The sequence below is a fragment of the Sylvia atricapilla genome, chromosome 5, assembly GCF_009819655.1.
Source record: "Sylvia atricapilla isolate bSylAtr1 chromosome 5, bSylAtr1.pri, whole genome shotgun sequence".
NCBI classification, from domain to species: domain Eukaryota; kingdom Metazoa; phylum Chordata; class Aves; order Passeriformes; family Sylviidae; genus Sylvia; species Sylvia atricapilla.
In genome coordinates, this window is record NC_089144.1 from 21,896,694 (window position 1) to 21,913,411 (window position 16,718).

At 43.5% G+C, this 16,718-nt stretch overlaps 1 protein-coding gene across 3 annotated transcripts in view; it reads left to right on the forward strand.

The window, feature by feature from the left end:
* EXOC4 (exocyst complex component 4) overlaps positions 1-16,718 on the forward strand; it is a 303,602-nt gene that overhangs the window by 62,389 nt on the left and 224,495 nt on the right. The gene's annotated exons all lie outside the window — the stretch shown is intronic.

Genomic DNA, 16,718 nt, shown 5'->3' on the forward strand with positions numbered 1-16,718 from the left:
TTTATTTTTAGTGTTCCAGAGCCCTGCAGTGTCCCTGGTCACTCCTTGCCACAGTTCCTGTGGGTGAAATGTGATTTTCCAGTGGAAAATGTGGTGGTGTGCCCACTCTTCCCAGTGCAGCCTTGACTGAGGAGCCCTGGAAGTGCTGTAGGAGTCCTTGTCAAAACTGTTAACTCAGACTTTGCTTTTCTGCAGTTTCTGGTGAGCCACCCTGTGAATTTCTGTGATGGATGAGGTTTTCCAAAAGAGCCAGAGGCATTTAGGATCTAACTCCCTTGGCAATCTAGTGGGAATTGGACAGCTAATTACTTTGGATTCTTTGGAAAATCCCAGATCTAATTTTGTATTATAATAACATAGTTTTAAAGGAAGGTAAACCTCCAAGAAAAATAACATTTGGTGTAATTTTTTTTTTTAACTTTCTTTAATAGACAGGAGGGCTGTTTTTCTGGCCAATTCTCCTGTGTTGAATCTCCTTTGGAAAAGGCCTGGAGCAGAAGGTTGGATGTATGGGCTGGATTCTGCCTTTTCCAAGGGCTGACCTGTGGCCCTGTGCAATACCTGAGACGAAAACAGGAGCAGGACTCTTGTCTGATACACTCCAATTGCACAGAGGTTAATTGTGTCATTAATTTTCTCTCCTGGGCTTAAGCAGTTGGAATTTGCTGCCTTGTGACAGGGAGAATAATCCAAATTAGTTACACCTCCCAGCAGGTCAGTAAATAAATAAATCAGAGCATAATATCCAAAATCTGTCTGTTTTTACTGACAAAGGACACTGGGACAACCCAGAAGATTTATCTGGGACACAATAAAAGGATGATCTCACTTTATTACAGTGATTTGGTGCTCATTCCCTCACTACTTCATCAGGGTGTCACATGCCTGGTGCCCTCTTTAGAAAAAACCTGCATTTCCCAGCCCCTTTTCCTGCCAGAGTGATAAATGATGCTGCCTCTGGATTGTTCCTCTCGTGATGATTTGCTTCAATTCACGAGGGTGACTTTCCCTTAGAGCCCATCTCAGTGCCGGGGTGGAAAAATGAAGATGTTCCCAGAGATCCTGTGGATGTGACAGCTGTGCTGGAGAATGTTCTGAAAACTTTGTGATCTCTCAGGAGAAGTGATGCTGATTCCTCCCTGTTCAAGTCGCAGCTGTTGCGTTGCAAGAGGATTGCAGCTCTCCCACAGGACACTTCTCTTTCCAGTGGGACCAGTTTTCATGTGGATTTGTGAGGGTTCATCTCTGCCAAGTCCACACTGATTTTTTTCAGTGTCCTGCCTGCCTTGCAAGGTCTTTAGTGCTCACCAGCACTGCACAGGCATTTAGAAAATAGAGATTTGAAGTATTTCTCAGGAAATTTTTGACACTCAGAGGAGTAGTGGAAAAAACAAGGATTCCAGAGGACAGCACGTTTGTGAAAATTATTGTGAAAATATTTTCCAGTGCGTGATGAGGTTTTGGTTCTGCTTTTGGTGTGGGGACAGGCCAGATCCCTGGAAAACATCACACTGCATGCAAAACTTGAGCAATCTGCTGCTGCTTTTTGGTGGGAACGGGATTGGAGGAGAAAGAATTCCATCCCTGCCTTCATGTGTGGTTCAGGACAGGGCTGTCACACCAGCAACTCGTTAATACTTTGCCTGGAGCAGAACTGTGACACTCTTTCTGTTAATTATTAATTTGTCGTTTTCAAATCTTAGCATTTTGGAGCTGTTTGGAAGGATGAGAGAGTTGGAACTGGATGAGCTTTAAGGTCCTTTTCCCAACCCATTTCAGTGATTTTCTGATCTTTGTGCAACAGGCACCTCAGTGCATCTGGGTTTATGCAGATCAGAGGAGGTGATTTGCAGGAATTTGTACAGTCAGCCTTCCCTTAATGGCAACCTGTGTGATTCTCTGAATTCTCTGAGGTTGCAGGTTGTATAAAACAGGTTAGAATTTGATCCTCGTATTCCCAAATCCCTCTTTCCTTAGCAATGATTCTTTCAGCATAATGTTCTTTGCTTTAATATTCTTCAGAGGCTGAGTTTGAGCGATGCTCTTTGTTACTTGTGCCTCATATCTGCTGTTTTGCCTCTGCTCCCTTTGCTTTATCTCTTAGCTGGGTTTTCTCAGAGCCAGCCAGATGTTAATCTGAATTTTTTTGCACTGACAGCCTGAAATGTGCTTCAGCACCAGCAACAGCAGAGTGATTTCCTCATGCTCACAGTCCACCCAAACACGCTTTGACATTGGCTGCAAAGTCACTGGGATGAAAATCCCAACATCAAACACGGAGTGAAGGGATTCTGCAGGTGCAGGGGAGACTGGGATTTTAGGAGATTTATCCCCAAGGTCACCAAAATGTGCTTTGCCTTTCCAGGAGTCTTTATTGTCACTCTGTGTGGGTTGTTCCTCGTGTGCTGCTCAGCCCCCTGGGAGGTGCCAGCCTTGGCATTTTCTCATTTCTGTTTTTTTTAAGGCCAGGAGTTCAAGTGGAAGGTTTGGTTAAACATTCCTCTCTTTTACATTTTGTGTTGCTGTGAGCTATAAAATTACCAATTTCCTGAAAGATCAAGCTGAGGGTTCACAGATTAATTGGTGGTCTAAAAACAGCCTCCTGTGATATTTCCTCATGGCCTGTGTAGGATTAGTGTGTGATCTGGTAGGGGATTGTTCTTTTGGATGCATAATTTTGTGCTGTATTCATGATCCTGAGGGCTTTTGGCTTTATTTTGAAAGGTGGTGTAGAAAGAATGTGAATCCCTTTGACATTTCCAAGCTACAGCCCCCTCAAAATTGTAACTCAGTGTCTGCTGAAGGAGTAGTTGCTGGAAAGCAGGAGCAGCAGAGTGAGCAAATACATCCACAATAGGGTAAAATTTAGGGGGAATTCAGTAATTTGTTGTTTGTTTGTTTGTTTTTTTCTATGTGAGGAACAGACAGGGAGCTCTTCCACACCTTCATCTTCCCTGTCATCCTGTGTCCAAGAATTCCTGAAAATGTCTTTTATTATTCCACTGCAGTCCTGGCTGAGATATTGGAAGGGCAAAACTTCCTGAGGGTGTGTAGAGTATTTAAAAGACCTTCAAGCAGGAAACTGAAACTTTTGGAGGTTTTTTGGGTGTTTTTATCTGCTCAAAAAGTCTCTGCATAATATTGAAGGAGCTGCCTGGTGAAAATGTGGTTACAGGGGGTTGTTGCCCCTTTTAAGTTTCACTGTGCCATGTTTGGGGTATTTTGGGATGTGCTAATGTGGCATTAAGGAAAGGGAAAAAAAAGCAATGGCTTTTCCATTTGTTTTGGTTTAGGGTAAATTTGGGAGGAAATTTGTGAATGGAGTTTTTTTGGAGAGCAAATTTAAATGAGTTTTTTTTTTGTAGTTGGTTTGAGAAAAGAACTGTTTCAGAGAAAAGTGGAAAGAAGTATTTATTTAACAAATGTTTATAAATATAAAGAACGAATAATATGAAATAATAAATATAAATAATAAGTAATAATACAACCATCATAACGTCACCCCATTATAGGGGAAAAAATGGATCATTTTGGGCTGTAATTGATTTGTATTTGCAGAGGGTTTTTTTTTTTTGCCTTGCTAAATAGTCTGGCTATGTCAAAATAATCCCAGTCCCAGCACCTCGGGAAGATCCTGATGATGTTGGCATTTCTGCACCTGCTTAATTTGGGTTTGCAAGGGAGGCCAGCGAGGCTGCCTGGGAGACTTCACTCGAGCGATGTGCTGGCGTGGCAGAACAGAGCCCCGTGCACTTTAATGAATCTGAAATCATTTCCACCACGTATTTGCTGAACCTCAGCTTCTTTTTGCAATCCTGAAAATGCCTCATTAATTGCTGGGAGTCCAACCATCCCTTCGGACAAAAGAAGTTGGGGCCAAATTAGAGTTTCTCTTAAGCGGAGCTGACTTGTTCCTTTTGGATCGTCACCAGAGCGGCTCTGGGTAGTTGGTTTTGTTTTAAAGGAGACTTTGGGTTGAAAACATGAAATTTTTTTGCTTTGTCTGGCTCATTTTGAATCTGAATTTTTACAGAATCATAGAATGGGTGATATTGGCACACACTGCTAAGTGTGAGCCTTCTCAGCTCCAGGCTGTCCCTTGTGCTGGATGCTCCAGGTGTGGCCTGTCCACTCACCCAAACTCCTGCTGGCTTCTCCCTCAGCTTCTGAACCATCCCATCCTTGGATTAGGATCACTTTTCCTGGGATAATCTGTTCATATTTTAGTGATTTCCCCATCCATGATACTGTGTTTCACTGGAGGGTGAGGTTGTGCTCTACAAATACTCACACAAGTTGTAAAACAATTTGTACAGCTCCATGCTGCTGCTTTCCAGCTCAGATTGAAAACATCTTGCATTTAAATCTTGTTTACTTTTGGATCTCAGGTGCTGTAACATCCTCTCAGATCCTTGTTCGCCTGTGGTTTGGCTGATGGAACAAGCTGGGTTATTTTGGAGTGTCAGATGGAGGAAGAGGCTGTTCAGGAGCTGTTCTGTTGCTGGCTGGTGTGTTTTCCTCATTCCCCAAACTCCCATCTTCCCTGAATTTACTGCTCTGCTCCTTCCTTACTGTTGCACATTATTGTCTGCAATACTTCCTATTGATTTTGTGTGTTGGGGATGATTTCCTTTGCTGAGCACAGTTGGGAGGAATTGGAAGTCATTTGCTCAGAGAAGGGTTTGGGCTTCCTAAGATCTAGAAGTTTGTTTAATATCTCTTTTGTAGGTTGATTTGAGGAGGTTTGGTACTCTTGTTTGAGGAGTTGTCATTTTATTAAGGCCACTTGGTGCATTCCTGTCTCTTTGGTTGGCTTTGTTTTCAGCCAGCAGGAAAAGCTGTTTCCTTCAAGTTTAAAAAACCCTTACGTTATGAATTAAATTTCATATTCCATTTTGGGGTTCTCCCAACTGTTTACTGACAGAAAAAATCAGAAAAAATTCAATTTAGTCACTGTCAGATCAGTCTTGTGGAGACTCGAGGGAAAAGGAGCATTTTGAGGTGGAGAGAGATTTATTTCCAATATTGTCCTGCAAGTTGTGAGTTGTTGAGAGAGGTGAATAATCCACGTGCCCATGATCTGTCAGAACTGAACAGGTTCTTGGAAAATGTTTTATTTCTAGGATTGAGCCAAGAATTTAGAAATCACCTGTTCCTGTCTGATGTTTGAGCTGGTTTTTCCTGTGCCTGAATTTGCACGTGAGAAGGTCTCAGGGTTGTCAGGGAGGTTTGATCCATGGTGTGGGGAGTTCTGGCCCTGATCCAGAGGAGCAATTAATGGGATGAGCTGATGGAGGGACCCTTCCCATGCTGGAAATGGTTGCCTGAGGGCTCTGCTGGCTCCTAGCCAGGCTGCCCGGCACCCTGCAGGATAAAGGCATTATTTTTATAATAAATGTTATATTTTATATAATTCTATACTTTATATATAATTTTTAATTTTATACAATCCCTACAATTTTAGAGATTTCAAAGTGTGTGAGCAGGGCTAGGAGTTGGACTGGATGATCCTGGTGAGTCCCTTCCCACTCAGGATATTCTGTGATTATTACAAATATTTTACAATAAGTAACCACAAGTCCAGCCTTTTCTAGAAGGTAGTGGCAGCTCATTTCCATATCTTGACTGGGAAATAGCCCAGCCTGAATCTCCCAAGGTTCAGAGTGTGTTTTGTGGAATATCAAGTGTGTTTTTGTTGAGTATCTCTGGCACTTCTGGACCGGGAGGATAAGGAAATAAAGTTGTCATTTGTATTCTGCTGTTTGTCAGCCTGCAAACAGGGGGGATCTGGGGATAACAGTTCATTATTTACTTAACAAAATCTGTCACGTTGGGGATTAAAAATGTCATTTCTCAAGAAGTGGAGGGGTTGGATGTGCTGCTGGAGCCAGGCACCTGTGTCAGAGCTGTTGTGTTTCCATATGGGAATGGATAACAGCATTTTCTCCTGTGCTTTTCAGCCCTGCCCTGCACTGAAAATGGGGAATTGACATTTTTGTAAAGACAGGGGTATCTAATTCCTCCAAGAATTGGAGTGTTCCATATTCCTGCATTATCCTCATCAAAAAGCTGCCTTTGAAACTCCATTCCTGACCTGCTGAACAGATTCCCAAGAAATCCCAAACCTAAATAGACGAGGTTGATTTACAGCTCCAATGAAACCACAGAGTCATGGAATCATCCAGATCATCTGGTCCAACCCTCAACCTGGCATCAGAAGAAGGACAGTGTGGGAAAAGTAGAAATGTTTTGGTGTTCTGGTTGTGTTTTTTCCTTCTCTGGTTCTCCAAACTCACGAGTTTCCCCAAAAAAGAGAAGTTTCTGAGTCCAGAGGCTGCTCAGCTCCCGTGACGTTCATGTTTGAGGCACTTCTGAAATCCTCAGTTTCAAACCCTGACCTGGGTTGAGAGAATTGGATTCAAGTGGAACTTTTGGCAGAGAAGTTGCTGCAGAGTGTAGGGAGCAATTAGAGAAGGCAGAAGACACCTTCTTGCTAATAAAATCCAAGACAGCTCAGTGACCCAACAGCTTAAGGGCACAGAGTAAAGGAGATTTTTTTACTGATTATTTTTAGAGAGAGCAAGTGAGGGGTTTTTTGTTTTGCTTCGTTGAAGAGAGCAAAAATGAATAATAGACCCTTTCTGCAAATAGAACTTAAATATGAGATCTTAAAGGTAGTAGGACAGTGACAAAGAAAACACTTTCCCCAGTTTTACCTTTACAAATGGAAATGTCTAAAATCCGTGATGGCTCTTCAGTCAGAGGCGGATGAAGGGGTATTATGTGGATGCATCTTGTTGTCATGATAATTCAAGAGGGACCATTTTCTTATCCATCTGAAAGCTGGGTGGTGATAGATGTCAAATATTTGTCCTGGGTGGTAAAGTAAATATTTGCCATCTACCTGTCCCCATCAGTGAGCAAATCGCTCGCAAACAACACCATATTGCGAGGAGGAGGAGGAGGAATGAAATGGCATAAAAATTAAAGATGAAGCCACTGAATGAAAAGGAGACACTAAATAAACCCCGAAAGTTAAATAAAAACGAGGTGGATGGATTCCCTTGTGATGGAGAAAGCCAAATTACAGAGTGCATTATGCAAAGGTGGGGAGATGACAAATGTCAGTGGAAATCTGTAAAAGCTGTTTGCAGACGAGGCACGGAAGACAGACTTGTTGTAGGAGGTGGAGGAACATGCCTTTATTTAAAGAATTCCTCTGTCTAGGGAGAGAGAAATTCAGAGTAAGAGGGAGTCACGTCCAGGGACAAAACCCCTGTGCTGTAGGGACGGGAGGGTGTAGGCAGGAATTCTGTCTGGGGACCGAGGAGTGGGAATGGAGTGGATTTTTTCCTTTTATTTAATGGAATTAAGCTGTGTCACGAGGTTTAGGTTGGATTTTAGGAAAAATTCTTCCCCCAGAGGGTGGTGGGCACTGAAAAGACTCCCTAGGGAATGGGCACATTCCCATGGCTGCTCCAGGAGGATCTGCATAATGCTCTCAGGGTGGGATTTTAGGACGTTTGGACTGGATGATCCTGGTGGGTCCCTTCCCACTCAGGATATTCTGTGATTAAATGTCCAGAGCAGCAGGCTGAGTATCAAATAATAAAATTAACAGAAAAGGAGGTAAAAAACCCCAAATTCCATAGTCTTAAACAGGCAAAGAAAGCAGAATTCCTCATTGGCTGCTACTTCTCACTTGTCCAGTCTTGAAATGATCTTGCTTTGGAGAGAAAGGAAAGCACCGAACAGACAAACACTGCCGAGCTTGGGGCTGTGTTTATTTGGCACAAATAAGTTAAAATGTGGAAATCAAGCCCCAGGAGAGCTGATGAGCTGAGATATTTTTGAGAGGAGACTGTAGGAGGGAAGTGAAGATGACTCTCGTGGGCATTGTGGATCAAATTTATCTGATGGATCTTTAGACCCTTAAAAACAGGACACCTGCAGAAGGCGTCGTGGGTTTGTTGAATTGCACAAGATTTTGTGTTTTATTAAAAAAAAAAAAATCAACATTATGGGAAAGAGAAATGATTTCTTTGAAACCACTCTGGAGTTGTGAGAGTGCAGATGAGGAAACAACCCAGAAGCTCTTCCCTTCTGATTATAAAAACACCCAGGCAGAGCTGGAGGCTTTAGAAAGAACTTAAAAATGAATTTAAGCTCCCAGGCACGATTTCAGAAGACTTCTTAGGAAGGAGGAGTCTGAAGTCACTGAGGAGCCAGGGAAAATCAGCAGCCTCTCCTTAAAGCCTCCAGCTGAGGATTGGAGAACAAGCAGAAATGTCTTATTTACATCTACAAAAGAGCCTGCAAATTATTTATGTAGTGGAAAAAATTGGCTCTTGTGAGCTTTATTTATTTATTTAATCACTCAGAGCACTTGAAATGGATAAAGAACTTTGCAGTGGGGCTGTTTTGTTGCTTGCTGAGGTTTTTTACTTTTGTTTTCAATTGACTAAAAGAACTGACCAGGAGATTTAAACTAAGAACTGATGGAAAATTATCATAATGGAAGGAAGAAAGCTTAATTCTGGTTTGGTGATGATCCTTGTGGTGCTGATCAGGGCTTCAAAAAGGGCTGTGCAGAGTGGCAGCAGATTTTGATGCCTGCCACAAAATCTTCCATGTTATTTGGGACAGGAAGAAACTGATGGATGTGTGAGATGTTTACATAAGTGTGGTGACGGGGGGAAAATGAAATTATTTGTGGAGATTCCATGGTTCTAAATGAGGCAAAGACAGGGAAGTGTCATTTTTAGGAGGCTCATTGGCAGCTACTGTGAATGTGCCAAGTGTGATCCACACTGGGAGATGGTGGGGAGTGTAAAGGATGGAAATCCAAGGAAATTTTATATTATTTTATCGAAAGGAATGCTGGCAGCCTCTCTAGTGTCTGCCTGGAATTGGTTGGGCTCACCCTGGAGAATATTGCAGGACAGGAAGGGATTAGGATTGGGGCAAGGCGTGTTTGTAGCACATTCCCGTTCTGCCCTGGGAAGAGAGGCTGGAAAAGTTGGGTTTGATTCCCTTAGGAAGAGAACAGATGCGGAGGAATGATAAAATAATGGGTGGGAAGGAGAAGTGGCCAATTCCTGCTTATTCCTGCTCCAAGACGCAGAATTGTGGAATAATTTGGGTTGGAGGGGACCTCAAAGCCCATCCAATGCCACGGGCAGGGACACCTTCCACCATCCCAAGGGGCTCCAAGCCCCATCCAGCCAGGCCCTGGACACTTCCAGGGATGGGACAGGGCTGTGGGGCAGGGAGAGGTTTTTTGGGACTGCAGTTGAATGGAGGAACTGCTGTTTGAATCAGTAAGTCCCTCTGCCAAAGGCCCACGTTCACGGAACCGTGGAATTAAGGTTGGAAAAGGACGTGGAGATCACCGAGTCCAACCATCACCACCATCACGGTCACCAGTAAAATATGCCCTTGAAATGCCACATCCACACGTTTTTTGGATACTTCCAGGGATGGTGACTCCACCATTTCTTCATCATTTGCTGTCTCTGTATGGGTTTAAAATCTACAACTGGAAATGGACTGAAGGAGGCATGTGGGGAGGTGTTCAGGGATGAAGTGTATTCAAAAAATTTGTATTTCACAGAAATTGTAATGGGCGAATTTACAGGTGAAGTGAATGAAACTCCTTGTCTGCTCTGCCTGACAAATGTCAGATTTAAGGAGATAAACCTGTGGGGTTTAGATGCTTCTCTGTGGGTTTTGTTTCCTCTGGCAGAGAATTTTATTACAGGCTGTCACCCTCCTCTTCCTCTTTGGCGTACTAGAAATGAGGTCAGGTCTGAGGGAATCAAAACTAGCTGAAAAGTTGGACAAATCTGAAGAAAATCTTATGAAACACAGTGATTATTAGAGTGCCATTTTATGTGGATATATAAATGTCTATATAGATAGATATAAAATACATATAACAGTATATTTATCATTTTGTATTTACTCTATATAAGGATATGAATATATATAATATATTTATGTATTTCTTGTATATATTTATTTTTATGTTTATTTATCATAGTGCTATTTTTTTATATCTGTAAATATATATAGATACATAAATATAAAAAATACATAACAATATACTTACCAGTATGTGGTCCATTCCAACTCAGAATATTCTGGGATTATTCTATTCTCTGCAGAAAATACTATGAAATCCAGTAGTGCAATGGTGGCCAAGTTGTGCCAGGGGAGGTTTAGGTTGGGTATCGGGGAACATTTCTTCATGGAAAGGATTTTAAAGTCCTGGCACAGCTGCTCAAGGCAGTGGTGGAGTTCCCAACCCTGGAAGTGTCCAAAACCAACGTGAGGCCATGGTTTAATGGTGACCATGGTGATGGCGCTGCCTGATGGTTGGATTTGATGGTCTGGGAGGTCTTTTCCAGCCTGAACGATGCCAGGATTCTGTGATCAAGGATTTAGGAAAAAACCTAAGGTGGAGGGAGGCCTTTGGCTTCAATTCTGTGAAGAGAGTTGGAAAGGGGAGTGTAATAGTGATTTTCGAGATGTGATCCTGTAGGAAGGGCTGAGTTTAAGCCTGGCCAGGGAGACTGGAACGTTCCCTGTTTTCCTGTCTGTCCCAATGGAGAGTGTGTGTGAGCAGGGAGTGATTTTGGGATGTTTATTGTGGTTGTGGATCCCCCTTAAAAACTTCCAAACATCTCTCAGACAGGACAACATTCCTTGGAGGTGTTGAGGACAGACTGGGTGATCTCCTGAGGTCTCTTCCAATTCTTCGTGATTCTTGGAAAATCACCGGGGTTACAGCCCTTCTGCCCACAGGGATGGGTGAAACACCAGAGAGCCAAATCCCCCAGCTCAGGGCTGTCAAGAGCTGTGGAACTTTTCCTGTGTGATTCACTTCTGCTGCCCTGCAGGTTGGGATTGGGAAGAATGTGGCAATTAAACGTGGAATTAACAGGAGGGGGAAGGGACGTGTTGCATTTAACTTCACACTCGTGATTTAAGTGCCAGAATTAAAATCATCAGCTCCCTGTGTGGTCTCCTTATTTGTAAGAACTCAAGTGACATTAAAATTGGATTAAAATGAGCTTTTGGTTGAAGGGCCGATATTAAAATCAAGAGAAGCTGAAGGAGGAGGGGAGGGGGGTGGTTTCCCTGCACACTCCCCGTTGGCAGAGGGGAATTTTGTGTGTTTTTATATAGATGTGTGCACCCATCCTCCTCCTCTTAAAAGCTTTATCCTCACTGCAGCCATGCCCCAGCCTCCTACTTGCCTTGATTTATCAATTATTTACACTTGGGCTGTAATGCATTTAAACTTTAGGAAAATAAAGGTGGATATTAGTGCTGCATTTCTGACTGATAGGATCGGGGGGAAGAGCTGCAGCAGACTAATGGAAGGGAATAAAGGGAGCACTTGGGAGCTGCTGGCTCATCCTTGACAGTGATTTGTGTGTCTGCAGGATTTCAAGTGCTCAGAGTGTTTAAAATGTGCCTGTTGCCTTTCCTTTGTCTGGCTGCAACCTGTGGGCCTGGATTTTTTCTTCTTTTTTTGCCCTTCCTTGCATCCTTCTCTTCTCGATGCCATTTTTATTTGAATCTCAGTGATATTAATAAATGCTCTCTGGATCTTTTTGGATTCCAGGACCTGGAGCTTTGTTCCACCCTGTGTGGTCTCTCCTAAGCCTCTTCCTTTTATCCTTTGTAAATAAAAGTGACAAATCTCCCTGCCCTGATGTCCAGCTGAGTAATGAACTTCTTCCATCCTTCTCTCCTCTCTCAACTTCCATGAGCTGTTGCTGTGGGGTTTTTTAACTGATTATTTTTTTTTTTTTTTGAAATTTATTTTATTTGAAATAATTCTGTTTGCTGGAAGCTGTTCGTGCTGGGAGAGGGGGAGGGAGAACTCCTAACTAAGAGCTTTTTTTAATCCATGAGAAGGGATTGGTGTCACACACCAATAAATAGGTGACTCTCCTTGCTGCCAACGTTATTAGATTGCAGGAGACAGTAAATTCACAGACTCCCTCGTGAGTCACAAATGTCTTAAAAAACCTCACAAGTAATTATCTGAAATGGAGACAAGTTAATGTAGGTTTGTCTCTTCTAATTCTTGTTCTAATGTAGTAATTAGCTTTTTTTACTGAAGTTGTATTTATATATGGTAAATGTACCGTGGCATAACTGGACATGTAAACTGATGTACTGGCAGTCCTCTTGATATTTTTCGAGTTACAAGGGATGCAAGAAGGCTTCATTTTAAATAATTGTGATAGCTTGAAGTGATGGGTGATGTTCTGTGCAGCATCGTGAGTAAATAAATGCACTTTTAACCTCTGAAATTTCAGAGCAGGAGGGAGATGGTGCAGGGGGAGTGGTTGAACCTCCAAGGATGGAATTTGCGGTGGTCGTGGCAGCTTTTCTTCTGAGCAAGCAGTTGGAAAACTGGCAGAGTGCAGGAATGGATGCTCAGCCATCTGCTTTATCCTGGCTCCACCCTGTGGCATTTCCCTGCCAGTGGCACGAACATTCCAAGGAATTCTGCATGAACCTGGACCCGGGGCTTGGTGCCAGTGCAGGATTTGGTGTTTTGGGAGGGTTGAAGTGTTAAACACATGCACTGTGTTTTCCTGCTCCTATCTCACGTAAGGTCAGTTTTGTTTGGAATTCTCTATTTCTGTCCTTGTCTTTGTTGTTCAGTGCCATGTACCAAGAAAATGAATATTCAGGGATATTGGAAGCTGAATTCAGATATCCAGCCTTCTGGGCCAGATTAGTTGCTGACATTATACATTTTTTACCTCTTTTCCTTCAGTTTTCAAACCAAACCAGTCCCCAACTCTCTCATGCAATTGCAGTGCAAGCAAAGAACATCATCATTAAAAATTTCCTGTGTGGCAGTAGCCTCAGGATGAGGTGCAATTTCAGCAGGAAGGACCAGGATCTGGGACTGCTGTTGGGCACAATCTGGATGAATTCACAGCCCAAACAATGACAGAGGTGTTCTGCAGTAAAAGGCAGGCTGGAGATGGCAGGGTGCTGTTCAGGAGAGGCTCATTCTGAGCAGCAGCACCAATCCATTGTTTAAATCCTATAAAAACACAAAGTGGAGGGAGTTTTGTGGGAGGCTTTTAGCTTTAAAGTGGATTCCTGTTGCTGCTGCATTTACCCTTCCTTTTGGCAATCTGAGGAATTGTTTTTACTGAGGGGAACAAGGACGTGTGTGATTGGGTTGGGTATTGGAGGCCACGGAGTGATTCCAGCAGCACTTAAACTCCGCTGGCTAAACAGAAGTGATGGGTGCAGGTCTGGTGGGAGCAATTTTATCCCAGATGATTTGAACACTTGCCAAATCCAATGTGTTCTAGCAGGGCACAGAGTGTTCTCAGGCTGGGGAGTGCTTTGGGAATTAAGTGGAGGATTCAGGGCTTTCCAGCTGGAGGTTCAGGTGGGGCAGCCACAGCTGCTCTGGCAATTCCAGCCCAGCCAGGAATTCCCAGTTCCCAAGATCCCATCCAGCCGTGCCCTGTGGCAGTGGGAAGCCATTCCCTGTGTCCTGTCCCTGCAGCCCTTGTCCCCAGTCCCTCTGCAGCTCTCCTGGAGCCCCTTTAGAGGCTCTGAGCTCTCCCTGGATCCTTCTCCTCTCCAGGTAAGCACCCCCAGCTCCTCCTTTTCCTTCTCAGTTCCACTTTCATTCTGATAATCAATTGGCTTTTTTACCTGCCATTAATAGAGGAGGAAAGATAATCTTTACCTGGGAATTGAAAGCCTCTTGCTTCTCCCTGCCTATTCCTCGTCCCTGTGTAGGAATTAATTTCATTGTTCCTGCTCCATCCCTTTAAAGGAGTCAGAAGTGTCTTGAAGGTCACATTCCTTCAAGAAACTAATGATGGTGTTTTTCCTAATCCCATTACAAGGCCCCTGGTATCATTAGATGGAGCTGGTACTGTTGAGCTTCATTTGATAAGCTGATGAAAGAGGGAGGAAAAGGCTCCCTGATGCAGAAAGGCATTCAGGGATCTGCTGGAATGGAACATGTTCACAAACATTATAATCTGCTTAACAGTGGCATTTTGGTGCTGCACCTTTAGAGAGCAGCATAAAAGGCAGAAGGGAGCAATCCTGATGGATGCTTTAAAAGCTGGAGTGCCTCATGCACAGCAGCTGGAAACAGCTGGAAATTTTTATTGGTTTTTTCTTTTTCCCCCAAGCCTGAAAACGGGAATCTTGTCTATGCTGTGAGCTCCCCCCTCTGGCATCACAGTATTTGGAATAACGTCAAAGACCCCGAAGCCTTACAGAAACAGATATTTCTGGAATGAGCTCAGGGGCACTTTCCTTGTTAAAATCTGATTTTCAACCTTCAAAACCTGAGCCCTGCCAGCGCTGCTGCAACTTCCACCCGTTTGGGAAGGGAATGAATATAAAGCCAGGGGTATTGTAGGTTTGACAAAGAGGTTCTGCAGTTCTGCTCTCATTTCAAAGACGTCGGTGGCCTTAAAGCTGGGCTTGAAATGGTGGCTGCTGGGTTGGTGTCAAAGGGGAACGTGCCCTTTCATCAACCTCTTGGTGGCACTGGGCTCGTTCGTACAGAAACCTCCATTTCTGCCCTGGAATTTCGCTGTTCTTTTGTAGGAACTCTTCATGCCACTAATTTTCGGGGCCGTGCCTCTCTTCCAGGTGCTTTGCCTCTGGGCCACAGTTGTAAGTTCAGATGTGGCTGGATCTTGGAGGGTTTGGTCAATTAGAAAATGCCAATGTGGGTTTCGAAGGGGTTAGGAAAGTGTTTGGGGTTGGTCTGGTGCTCATTAAAGGAGGTGGCGGGTACCAGGGTCTTAAGTCTGAAAAGGGTGAGATCTGAAAGTCAGTTCTGACACGGAAAAGATGAAATAGGAATTTACAAAATGAAGGATTTTTAAAATGCAGCATCAATACTCTTCCTGGGACTGTTCAGAAGCCTTTTATAGACAATGAGGCAACAACCCCGAGTTTAACTATAGCAGATTTCCTTTTTTTACTCCACTTTTCCTCCTTCACACTGGTTTGTAAATCACTTTTTGGGTGATTTGTCACCTGTTACAGCAGCAGATTACGAAGAGGTGGGTGGAAGTTTCCTGGGGTGGAAGTTTCCCTGCTCATCCTTCTTTTCCCGAGTCACTCTGATGACGTTTTTTAATTGATCTGGAGGAAGATGAAGCAGCTGGTGGCCCTGTAGTTCTCTTACTCACTTCCATTAACTTTCATTGTCTTTACACCATTTCTTTCTTACTATTTTCTCTCTCTTTACATTCTTTTCTCACTATTTGCTATTCCAGAGCAAAAGTCTCTGCTCCTCAAATCCCTTGCTCAGCCTTCTGAGCTAATCCCAAGTGCAGCCGCTCTTCCCTCAGATTAGGATTTGAACAAAATACTTACTTTACAATATTTTGGCCTAAAGCATCCTAGGATGGATCCCACAGCTGTGTGTGGCTGCTGGACAGCCCTGCAGGGAGGGGCAGGATGCACACACCGATAACAAAATCCACATATCCCTGCCAGTGAGTTGAAATCAGAGACCGGAATCCTGGTTATGAGAAAAAAAATCTTAACTCGAGTTTAAAATAGGATTCAGACTCCTGTCTGAGCACCATATTCAGTTTTTATATTGGTTCTAGCAGGTCTGGAGGTTATAAATGTGCAAATCCAATAAATCATCAGCACGAGGGAGGGAGCCCAGGGCTTGAACTCCTCACTGGGAGCATCGTGGGTGGCTCAGTGCTGGAGCTGAGGAGCAGCAAGCAGCACTCTGGCTGCTCTCAGGAGTGTCTGGCACCAAAGCTCGGTGCAGACACACTAAATTTCCTCCTGCTGGAGAAGTTTGTGTACTCCTGACTGGTGCTAATTGATGGGCTGTGCCCTGGAGGGGCATCAATCTCTGCGAGTCAGATTTATGAGGACCCTTATGTTTGTTTGGCAGCGTGAGGCTTGTTCCAGGGATAAATGGAGCGAGCAGGGAGAGCTGACACACTGAAAAATGGGAGATCCTATTTCTCCCCTGGAATCCTGCACTTTCAGGGCCATAAAACTTGAATTCCTGGCGTTTGGGATGAGCTGGGGAACTAAGGACTGGGAGATGTGCAGGTGTTTCCTGAGGGAAGGATCTCCAGGTATTTTTGTTCCCGTGTGCTGAAGGGATATCACACGTTTTTTGTCAAGTGCCTGATTAAGTTTGACATTTGAAAATAGAACTTCACGGCGAAATAAGTACTGTACTTGTGAGTATTTAATTAAGATGTTTAGTTCCTGTCAAGGTTGGTAGTTTCTCTTTCCTGTTAAGGGCAATACATCTTCAACTGCTGAATTTCAGAAACCTGTACTTAACCTTTCCTCGTCATTCCATTTACATCAAAATCTGATTAACAACTTTGAAAGTTCAGAAGCTGCGACTAAATGCAATTAAAGCCCTTGTGGAGTCTGTTATTAAGAGCTGGCATTTAATGAAGACTGAGGGCACACTACTGTTACCATCCACGCTGGAGCAGGATGTCTTCAGCAATTAGTTGAAGGCATGGAATACACAAAGTGTGCTGTATTACCCAGCGCTGAACATGGTTGGTATTTAAGCAACATGCTGCTTTTTTTTTTTTTTTTTTTTTTCCTCCTCTCTTTGCTGCATTTTCTGTGGCAGTTTGAGCTGCAGAAGCTCAGCTCAGGTGGGTTCAGCACAGCCCTGGTTTTGCTGTGCATTAGAA